Below are 11,627 nucleotides of genomic sequence, written 5' to 3' on the forward strand. Positions count from 1 at the left end.
TCTACTCCTTTGACACAACCATGTGAGATCACATGGCCAGTGTTAATTGACTTTGTATGCTCTCCTGATCGTCAATGAACACCTCTTTCATTCCAAAATGGCTCCTGTCAATAGAAAAATACACAAAGAGTAGATCTCCAACAAAGAAGAGTAATTATACTGAAAGAAAGACAAGAGGTGTAAAAATGCACAGATCAAACATGAGTAAAATACGTGAATGTCCATCAAGACATACATAAGAGTGTATATAATCTACACACATCAGACACTTAGCTTCAGGTTGATCGGAGTGAACCCAAAAATAAATAATAGGTCTTCTATGGTCAATGCGGGTAAATTAAACTTTGCACTCTTTAACCTTTCCTGAGCTTCACGAAGGGTTAGATCTGTAGAGATGTTACCTAAATTAGGAATTGGAAGGAGACTTTGTTGCTAGTTTGTGGGATAAGGTGGAGGAGTTGAAAGGCTAATGAAAAAATATTTATTTCTCCATTCTTCATGGGATGACACCCTGTTAAATAGGATCACCTTTGGGTGAGCTTGAAATTTAAATAGCTCATTCACTACTTGTAAAGGAAGAAAATAATAGTGAAATAGATGAGGAGATAAAGAGATGTTAAACAATCAAAAAATGATGACAAGACAACTCAAGATGTGGAATGATTGAGTGATGAGTTGATGTAGTGGAATGTTGAAGTATCGGCTAACATCGACAAAGAAAGGATGTAAGGGAAAGTGGAATCTTGATATAACTTGCTCCCTAAAGATGGCAATATTCTCTGGTGGAGGATGATGAGGGTGATCTTCTTCAAAGGGGACAACTATGTGGGTAGGAATACCATAATTGAGGGTGAGGTCATATGCATCATCGATGGTGAAACTGGAAGAACATTGCATATACCGCTCATTACTCTCGCCCATTTTTGAAAGAAAAGGTTACAAAAACACAAAGAGGAGATGAGCAAAGGGTCAAAGAAGGAGTGGCAATGAAAAAGAGGACTAGAGCAAAGCCTTAGGGTTTTCTCTCTTTTTCATAAAGATTTTATAAGGAATTTTTAGAAACACCTTTAGAGTTATACCGTTAGATCATAATAAGGGAAAAGTGGGGTCAGTTGTGAATCGTCGAATAGTTAGATAAAGCAACAGGTAAATAAAAAGTCGTACATCTATCATGACACACACGTGTCACCAATAAAAAGCCTTCTACGGTAACTGATTCGACGGGCACTTAGCTCGTAGTGTCGATGTTTTTATCGAAGCAAGCATGGTTTTCTATGTAATTCTTTAGGAAGCACGGCTAGTCCTAAGTTCAAATGAGTTTTTATGGTTCGCTTGGGAACATATTAAGTTAGAAGCGTGTAAAATTGGACGTATTTGCACTAGAGTGATCTTCACCTGAGGACAGAGTTTATATCGAGCATGTCCAATTTTGATTGATCCTAGACACCTTTACCTAAATAAGCAATATGTGTTGTAGTTAGCACTCTTTTAGGGCTTGAGTCCGGGCGAAAATAAACTTGAATGAGTTTCAATCTCGGCCAGTCATAAGGACTGACGTCTTTTAGCCAAATAAATGTTGCATGTTGAGGTTCGCCCAGCTTGGCTGGTAGGCTTTAAGCTGCTTTGTCCTTGCTCGTCCAGTTTTTCGCCCGAACGAAATTAGGTTATTTCTAATATAACACACACATATTAAAAATAGGAATTCCCACACAACTAGATTTTACAAAAAAAAGATGCTTGAGGAGTTTAACCAAAGACTTAAGTATGCGACAAAGATATGGCGGACATTAAGAACCAATTCATTAGTTAAACATATAAGGAAAAATAAGACAAATTAATATAAATTGGGAAGTAGACCAGACAAGGTAGTATGAGCTATCCCCTTGTGGTCCAAAACATTGCAGGGGGATCGGAAGCTAAATATCTATTTTCTTTTAACTACTTCATTGCCCCTTTTGCCCTGAGAAAAAATGCCTTGGAAATGGAGTTGACAATGGGTACATTAAACTCGCGTGTATGAAAAAGGGCTTTCTTTCTCGCTTCAAACCGATCATCTTCCCCCACCCGATAGGCTGTCAATTCCGCACGAGCACTTGTTGTTTCGATTTGGGTAGTTATCATATCTAATAATAGGGAATCTCACTCGATAATTTGGGCCATCATTTTAGATTCTTTGGTAGATCATTTAGCAGTGTATGTAGACTTCAATTCCTACAGTTGAGAGCATAGTTGTACATTCTTTGCAATTTGTTCATCCAATTTCATCTTCATTTCCACTTGAAGACTGATTTTTGATTGAAGTTAAGCTTTAAAGGTGTCCAGGGTGGTCTTCCACTGGGTCACCTTCTCATGCTCAGCTTCAGCCAACTCTTAAGTTTCTTTAAGTTGAGCAAATAATTTTTTTATTTGCTCGAAGTCTCATGTAGAAATCACTGTAGAAGTTTGCTGCTTTAGCAATTCATTTTCCTTAGCCAAATCATGCAATTACTAAGCAATGATCGTACTAATTGCCTAGCATTGAAATATAAACATAGTTACGAGTCTTCAAAATAGGTTAAAGATAGTTGATTAAGTGATGGTACCTTAGTTTGCTCATATGAAAATTCATCTGCTAACTCTGTGGGAGTGAGTTCGCTAAGCTGAGTTTTAGCCTATGTCTAGACATCTATTAAATGACCTCCTAATAATATTGGAAGAGTAGAAGGAAGGAGAGACATTGGTGAAACCGAAGCTTGGGCAGAGGGTAAAGAAAAGATGATGAATAATTGGTGACACTTTGGATCAGTAAGGGTAGTCTTCGTGCCAGGAGATACAGAAGGAATGAGATCTGAAGGGTAGCCTGGTAAAGAAGTGTGCTCTTGAGTTTGGGCATGTGCAAGAATCGAGAGGGTAGGATAAAGGATAACCAATGTTTGCTCAGGGGATTGGTCTCGTATATCTTCCCGAGAGAGATCTGACTGAACAAAAATTGCTTGCCTCTTAGGAGAAGGGGCAAGGGTTAGTTTACGTTTCTTGCATTTTCTATTTAGTGAAGCTGCTTTCTCTAAAGAAGAGCCCATAGTGGTCGGAGAAGGCTTCGAAGGTAACTCCACAGATACCATAGTTGTGCTCGTCTCATCCATGTGATCTTTAGAGGCCTCGTCAAAAGGAGTGGGTAATGGTAAACCTCGCTCAACCAATAATTCTCGTTCTTTGGCATGAATCTCCTCCTCTTTCAGGCTGTTTGATTCATCAATCAAGGAAAGAAGAATGGCATCCACTCCATAAAATAGAAAACACCTTAGTTAGCAATAGTGTAAGTATTGAAATTACCAAAACTTACCAAAGGGACAGGGTAGTCTCTTTTGAACGAGACTCAAACCAAAAAGATATAAAAGACCTTCTTGTAACCCCTTGTGAATTCTAAAACACTGATTACTCAGCTTGGGAATATAGGAAAGGAAGATAGGATCCTGTTTAAGTTTTGTAGGGTTAGGAAGAGGAGGAAAGGAGGATTACCAATTGATAGACCAAGTAGCAGGATTTAGCATCTCTAAGAAGAAAAAGTGAGAGTTCTAGCCCTTGCTCGAGGATGATATGTCCTCAAAGAATATCACTTTCAATTGAGCCTGGAAGAGAAAAACCCTGAGTTTTGATTTTTGGGGGTAAACAAATAGATAAAGATTGCAAGGAGTAGAAGGAATTTCGAACAGACAAAACAACATAAACATCTCGCACATATAACGAAAGGTGTTCGGCATAAATTGTTACAATGAGATGTGGAAATATTGGCTTACTCCAGATAAAAAAGGATGAATGGAGAAACGCAGACCAACCACTAATTGGTAAGAAAAGAAAGTGATAGGGTTATCGGGAGGAAGGTGAGGATGATCGTTCGAGGAAGGATGACGGATACAATAACTATGAGGGATTTCATATCTGGAGTAAAGGTAGGCTTGATTATGTTAGGGTCAATTTATCGCTAGAGGAGGGTGAATGACTCGTCGCGCTTTGGTGATGTGCTTCTTCGATGATGTGCAGTGGAATAAAGAACAAGAAAACACACTCACAACACTAACAAGTAGATTTACTTAGTATCCACCTCAAGAAAAGGTGACTAATCCAAGAATCCACATACGACACTCACTCCACTAATAAAAACACTCCTTCTCGGTAACTACCGGAGGTGGAGAAACCTCATACAATACTCACACATACAAGAACTCAACACAAGAAGAAAAATACAATGAATACAAATGAAAAACCCTCTCTTCTTGCTTACTTGTTGCTTGTTATTACCTCTTGAACCTTGGAAGTACACCAGCACTTGTCCCCAAAAGCCTCCACGAACTAGCTGTGAGCAGTGGAGAAATCGTATGAAGAATCGGGAAGAATCGGGTGTAATCTCCTGAGAAAAATGCTCGCAATGGCTATATACTGTGCGCTCCTGCGGCTCCCAATCGATTGCCACGTCACATCCCAGCCATCACAGCCGTCCATCACCTGTATCCTGCACAACAGTTGAATCCCAATCTATCGACTGATCGATTGGGGAAGCTTTAATCGATCAGCCGATTGATTCATCCCTCTTCTGTGCTCTCTGGAAAGTGCCTGAATCGATCGACCGATTGATTCAGGCTTTCTAGCAATCGCGCGAGAAAATCAGCCCCCAATCGATCGGCCAATCGATTGGGGACCCTAATCCATCGACCGATCGATTAGGGAGCATTCTGTGCTCGCGATTTCACTTTCCAATCGATCGGTCGATTGATTGGGTCAACCTTCTTCGCAGCACGCCTTTAATTGATTAATTGATCGGCTGATCAATTGAACCACAGTTCAATCGATCGGTTGATTGATCGAATTCCCTTTAACTTCCTTAACTCAAGTCTAGGGTCCCCAATTTCAACATCCAGTCAACCGTGACCTGTTGGAACTCCTTATGCCTAGCATCCTGTCAACCTTGACTTGCCGAGACTTCTTCGCCAAGTGTCCGGTCAACCTAGCCTTTTGCCCCACTTAGACTTTTCTCCTTGTACCAAGTGTCCGGTCAACCTTGATCCACTTAGACTTACTGTTTCGTGCCAAGTGTCCAATCCTCCATGACCCACTTAAACTTTCACCAGATGTTCGATCACCTTTGACCCATCTGGATTTCCTTGTGCCAAGTATCCGATCAATCCTTTGACCTACTTGGGCTTCCCAACACCAAGTGTCCGGTCAACATTGATCCACCTGGATTTCCACGTACCTGGCTTCACTCACTAGGTCTTTCTAGTCAAGTATCCGGTCAACCTTGATCCACTTAGACTTACTGTTTCGTGCCAAGTGTCCAATCCTCCATGACTCACTTAAACTTTCACCAGATGTTCGATTACCTTTGACCCATCTGGATTTCCTTGTGTCAAGTATCCGATCAATCCTTTGACCTACTTGGGCTTCCCAACACCAAGTGTCCGGTCAACCTTGATCCACCTGGATTTCCACGTACCTGGCTTCACTCACTAGATCTTTCTAGTCAAGTATCCGGTCAACCTTGACCTACTTGACTCTTCTTCACATCAAACTGGTCATTCCTTGACCAGAGGAGATTGCTCCAACAATTTCCCCAATTAGACGATTGCACTTGCAATCTCCATGTTAAATATCAAAATCCAAATATCAAGACTCAAGCTTGAGTCAACTCAAGTTTAGTCAACCTAGTCAACCTGACCCAAGGGATATTGCACCAACATATTAGAGGAATAAAAGTTTGAAGAGGTAGAGGTATACCAAGGGACGAAAGACTCTTGGGCCGTTGCAGAACAAAACTTAAACAAAGGACGAGTAACTTACTGGGTTATGGGGAATTCGAGAAAGAAGGAATATAGAGGAACGAAGGTTACCGGAGAGAATAGATGGAAGAAGAAAGGTCGCCGGAGAGAATAAACTAGAGAAAAGGAAGGACGAAGTGTGAAGAACCCACAACATTTAGGGTTTTATAAAAAGGACTTTAATTGCCACCATTAGATTGAAGTGGCATGAATAAGGAGGATTGTTGATTTGTAATGTGGGGCATGCCATTGTCTTATACAAAATGATGGATGTTAAAAGACGTTGGAGAGAATGAGTAGTGGGGCCACATGGCATTCACCCATAAATGGGCATTTATGAGGGACGTAACAAGTGAAACATTTTGTAGCCAGAAATGCCTTTTCGCATGTCCTCGGTACTAGCCCTAACAACGAGCAGATCTTTTTTGAAAAAAATCATTAAGTACCTTAGGCACGATCAGGAAAATGTGTCTTGAAAATCACCATGTATAGAAGGTGAGCTGGCGAGACTAAAGCTCGAGTCCAGTCAGTCGACTACGCCTCCTTCGACTATACTTGGAGGAGAGGCTAATAATATGAGTTATAGCGAGCAGATCCAGAAGATGATGTGGTAGTCAAAGTCAAAGTGATGTGGTAGTTAAAGTTAGGATAGAGGAGCATTCCACACCAAGTTCTATTGAGCACCCAGCCTCAAAGTTCTTGGGTCATGCCTACATGGACCTACAGTAGGATGCTCGGATAAGGACGACCGACTACAAACTTGGTCAGATATAAGGACTTTACTCTGAAACTAAAGAAATAATATACTCAATCGATAATTAACCGGCCAAGTTCAAAGGAGCACGGTCGGATGAAAGGCCAGATGGGCTGTAGGCACTTAAGCCTTCTAAAACTCTTTATACTCGCACAGCCAGATGAGAGGTTGGTCAGGCTCGAGGTACTTAAGGCTCTCTATGTATGCCCGGCTGAGCAAAGGTTAGCAGGGCTTAGCACCCTTAGCCTCGTAAAGTTCTTAATATATGATTGGCTGGATAAAGGCTGGTCAAATATAAGTTTCTCCATGTCTACCTAGCCGAGCAGAGGCCGGTTGGACTTAAAGACACTTAGCTTCATAAAGTTCTTAATATATGATCGGATGGATAAAGGCTGGTCGAACATTAGTTTCTCCGTGTCCACCCGGTCGGGCATAGGCCGACCGGGCTCAAGACACTTAACATCATAAAGCTCTTGACATATGCCCGGACGAGGAAAGGCTGGCCAGGTTTAAAGGCACCTATCCTTTGGAGGCTTAACATGAATGATTGGTCAGGTAAAGGTTGTCTGAATTTAAGATTACCTATATCATATCGTCTCTTAAATGTTGTTTTAATATACAATTTATCATATGACTCCTTAAATAGATTTTTGGCATACTTTGGGTACAATATCATATATGAACGTATTTTTTACAAGTATTTAGTGCACGACAAAAAAAATTAATACAAAGTTAGGTATAAATATGGTCGGCCTTATGGACCAGTCAAGATATACTCAACAGACAACTTCTGACAACAATATAACAACTTATCAAAATTTGTCGGGAAATATTCCTTTGAAGCTTTCTTCAAAGATTATTATGTCTCTTATAAGCCAACTAATCATGACAATATATTCCTTTAACCGTCTTAATAATGGCATGAAGCATAAACGACAAAAGAGGTACATCTATGGGTAGAAAAAAGATTCCTCAGACTATCATTACGGGGCACCCAGACTGTATTTTTTTCATCACCTAACAAACTTCGACGCAAGAGGTCATCTCATGATCATGAAAGTTGTGAGAGGCAGTATATAAAGGGGGATCCTCTTCGTTAGCAAGGTACGCAATTAGCAGCATCTACACCTTATGCTCGCACATATCCTCTACTGTGCTCCATTCACTCGCCGAAAATTGTACTGACTTGAGCGTTAGGTGACCTTGCTAGGGACTCCTTTCCTAGTTTTTAGTCACTAACGCTTTTTCAGATCATCTGATGTATGCAGGATCAAAGGAAGGTTCCATTCTAAGCTGAAGAAGTCTTCCACCGATCAACAAACCATCCACCAGAGCTAGTGCACCATCTCCCTAGCCTTCAGACAGGATCAATTATCATGTCGGTAAATTTTATTATGATGTGTTGTAATGTAATTTTGTAAACATTATTTTGGCAGAGCAGCAAGCAGTAGCAATCCGTGGCTACAAGGTACTATGAGTTGTTGGGAACTCATAAGTATTTTTTGTTATTAGTTATTCAAGTTCATATATCACTTTCTTTATAATATTTCTCATACTTTAATATTTTTTTCTTGCAAGTTTACCCATGATAGCCACCAAGTTGTCACATATATCACCGATAAATTCAAAGAATGAATCTGCACTTCCAGTACTACATGGAGGCATGTAGACCAGGAGACTAAGTCATTTTATTATAATGAATTTATCATAAGTATATTTAATATATTTTGTATTCTATAATATATTTATCATTTAATATACTAAAGATTTGACTCAACTTATAATTGCAGAAAGAATATACATGAGAGAAAGGTCACGAGCGATAATTTTAAAATACTTGGAATAGTTATTGTTCTAGACTTTATAGAGACCTTCTTTATTATATGAGAAAGAAGGGCACCAGACCAACATATGTGTTAGTCGAGATATGGAGTGCATAGATGAACACCTGGAATGCAGAAAGGTATCAAATAAATGTTGAAAAGGCTAGAACAAATAGAAATACAGAATCAGGTGGCCCGAGCACCGGAATAGCTCGGCATACGTCAGAATCCATATCTATTGTTGAGCATGTCATGGATATGGTGAGTTTAATTTAAATTTTAATAAGAAAATTTATATTTATTATTAAATTTGTATAATTTTGTCCCAAATTATGTATGGAGTTCTTTCTTAATACATACAAGATGTCACGCCCCAGATAGTCTCTACCAGAAGAAATTTCGGTAGCATCTCTCGTGTACGGATGATAATATGAAACTTTACTACATCAACTCATACATGGCCAATACGACCGGAACAATAATAATAATAAAACAATCCATAACCATGTAATTTAACTATAAAACAGCCTTCGGCTATCAACATAAATACGAGAATCAAAAACAACCTCTACACTTACCTCGTCTGTCGTTTGGGCAGGCACGTAGCAAGACATATCAAATAACACCCATCGACATATAAAAGACCATACAAAATTCATGGTGCAAAACCAATACAAGTCTGAAACATAGACTAGATAGTATAATAAGAAAAACAAAAGACCAAATGACAATCCTTGCGATCTGGAGGGGGACTAGCGATTGGAACTCCTGACGATCTCAACCTGAAATAGTATAAATCAACGAGGTGAGTCAACTCCTCAGCGGATACCAAGTTGACATGCATAGCCAACTATAACTAATAGTAATAAATATGCGTACAGTCTCCTGAGATAATATACAATGCAAAACTGAAAGAAAAAAAAGAGAAGCTGTACTCACCAGGACCTCCTATCAGGATAGGTCATCAGACCGAAAATAACATGTCCCTGTATGCATGTCAATCATATGCATTCATCCAATATGCAGCAAATAAGTGCAGCAAACACAAGCAATAAATGCAATAATGCATATGACGCAAATGACATGTCCTGGTCACCCCTGACGCCAGTCAACCATCTCACACACGATGATTAGACCGAGTGAGTAGGGCTATGATAACTGTGCACTCTACCATCACTGCTCCTGATGAGTGACCTAGTGGATAGGATGCTTTCGGAGTACACCTATCCTCCTACCCCAAATTATAAGTGGGGGAGTGCAATGCTCTTATCTCCTTGAGCTAGTCCAGAGGAAGGATCCCTGACGTGCTACCACGCTGCAGTCACACTACCCATGAGCGGACTAGCAGAGTACTGATAGAGCAACCTGCTACAACACACCCTGCCTAAATGAAAACCACTAACCCATGAGTGATTGTGTATGCAGATCCATGTAACTGGCGATGTGCTCAACAATAATGGAGCATCCAATTGCACAGCATGTAATTATGCAAGCTGGTGCATGACACTAAGCATGCAAATCCTGACCATATCTACCTCCAAAAAATATGTACCAAAAATAAATGGATCAAATAAATAGATCTAGGTACATGGGTCAGATATGGTAACTAACTAGTCCAGTATATCATAAGGCATGGTATGTCACTACCTCTATAATATAAATAATAAATAGGGTATGTATGCAAAACAAGTAGGTAACAAACAACGCATGCTCAGGAAACAAATAGTGACATACCGATGCAGATATAAACATAATTATTACTACTTATTAAAAATCTACTAAGCGTATCAACATGACATATCAAAAGAGATAAGTCAGGGTACCCGCCTCAAATGTAGATCAAATCGAACCAATCCGACGTCGAGACGCTCATCTCGAATCACAATCCTGTAATCACGTAATGTGCATCTTGGTTAATCACATTTACAATATTTAGCTAAACCCCAAGATTCAACCAATAAGGAAAACCCTAATCCAAACGATCACTAATTATCCTAATTAATGACTAACTTCAAGTAATCCAATTCAGTGATCAAATTAGGATTAACCCCATTTAATCCATCTAATCAGATTAGCTTATCCCTAAGCATGCCATACTCATATCGGTTATGCTAAACATGAACAATTCTAACAACTTATCCAAATTTTTTAGATGTGTAGCTACTGATTCGCCGCTGGAGAAGTTGTTACCGCAAGTTAATGACTAGGGTTAGGTGAAGCTGCTGTCCACCAAACCATATAGTGTATATCAGCAATCCCACGTAGAGTTTATCCAATCTGAGGTAAGACTATGTTACCCTTTAGCTCCTCGATGGCAGTTCACAAGCATACAAGGATGGTGGTTCGACGATGGCGCACAGGGACGAATATAGGGCTCAACTCTCAGCCCTTGGTTGAAGATCTTCCCGTGTAGAGGGGCAACGTCTAGGGCTCGATACGAAAGGGAGCTTGGGTTCCGGTGAACGCCGAGTGTCCGCGGCCAAGAGAGGGAAGGCGACGGTGAGAGTGAGGAAGCCCCGTGGCTCTCAGGATGGCCGACGTTAGGGCGGCAACGATCGACGCGAGCAGGAGAGGGAGGAGGGGAGACTACGTCGGGTGATGGAGAAGGTGGCTAGGGCACGGAAGAAGGGGAAGAGGAAATGGGAAGGACTCGAAGCTTCCGCCGGCGATTTTGTACACGAGGGGAGGAGAGGAAGCGCCATCGGTTTGAGGGAGGCGATCGGTTGGCGCCGCGCAAAGGAGACGAGGAGGAAGGGATCGGGAGGAGAGGGGGTTTGGGTGAGAAATGGAGGAAAAGAAAAAGAAAAGAAAAATAAAAAGAAAAAATAAAACTTTTCCTCGTTCAATGGGATAGCCTAAACAGGCTTTCCGGGGGTCCAATATTTATCCTCGTAACCTACGTCATATGATCTCCGAAAAATTCTCAAAATTTTTTTAAAAATTTCTAAAAATTCTCTTATGGCTATTCACGTTTTTTCAGTATTTTACACAAGAAGAAGGAAGATACATTTATCGATACTAGATCGAACGTCATACACATAAGATTATTTACTTTATTATAATTAATCATTTCTATGTTGATTAACTTTAGTTGTAAAATACCAAAAAATGGTGAATAATAATAAGGGAATTTTTTGAAATTTTTGGAAATTTTCTGAAAATTTTTCGGAGACCGTATGGCTTCGGTTACGGGGATAAAAATTAGGCCCCGGGAAAGCCTGTTTAGGCTACCCTAATTTAATGAGGAAAGATTCGATT

The sequence above is a fragment of the Zingiber officinale genome, chromosome 6B (assembly GCF_018446385.1).
Source record: "Zingiber officinale cultivar Zhangliang chromosome 6B, Zo_v1.1, whole genome shotgun sequence".
NCBI classification, from domain to species: Eukaryota; Viridiplantae; Streptophyta; class Magnoliopsida; order Zingiberales; family Zingiberaceae; genus Zingiber; species Zingiber officinale.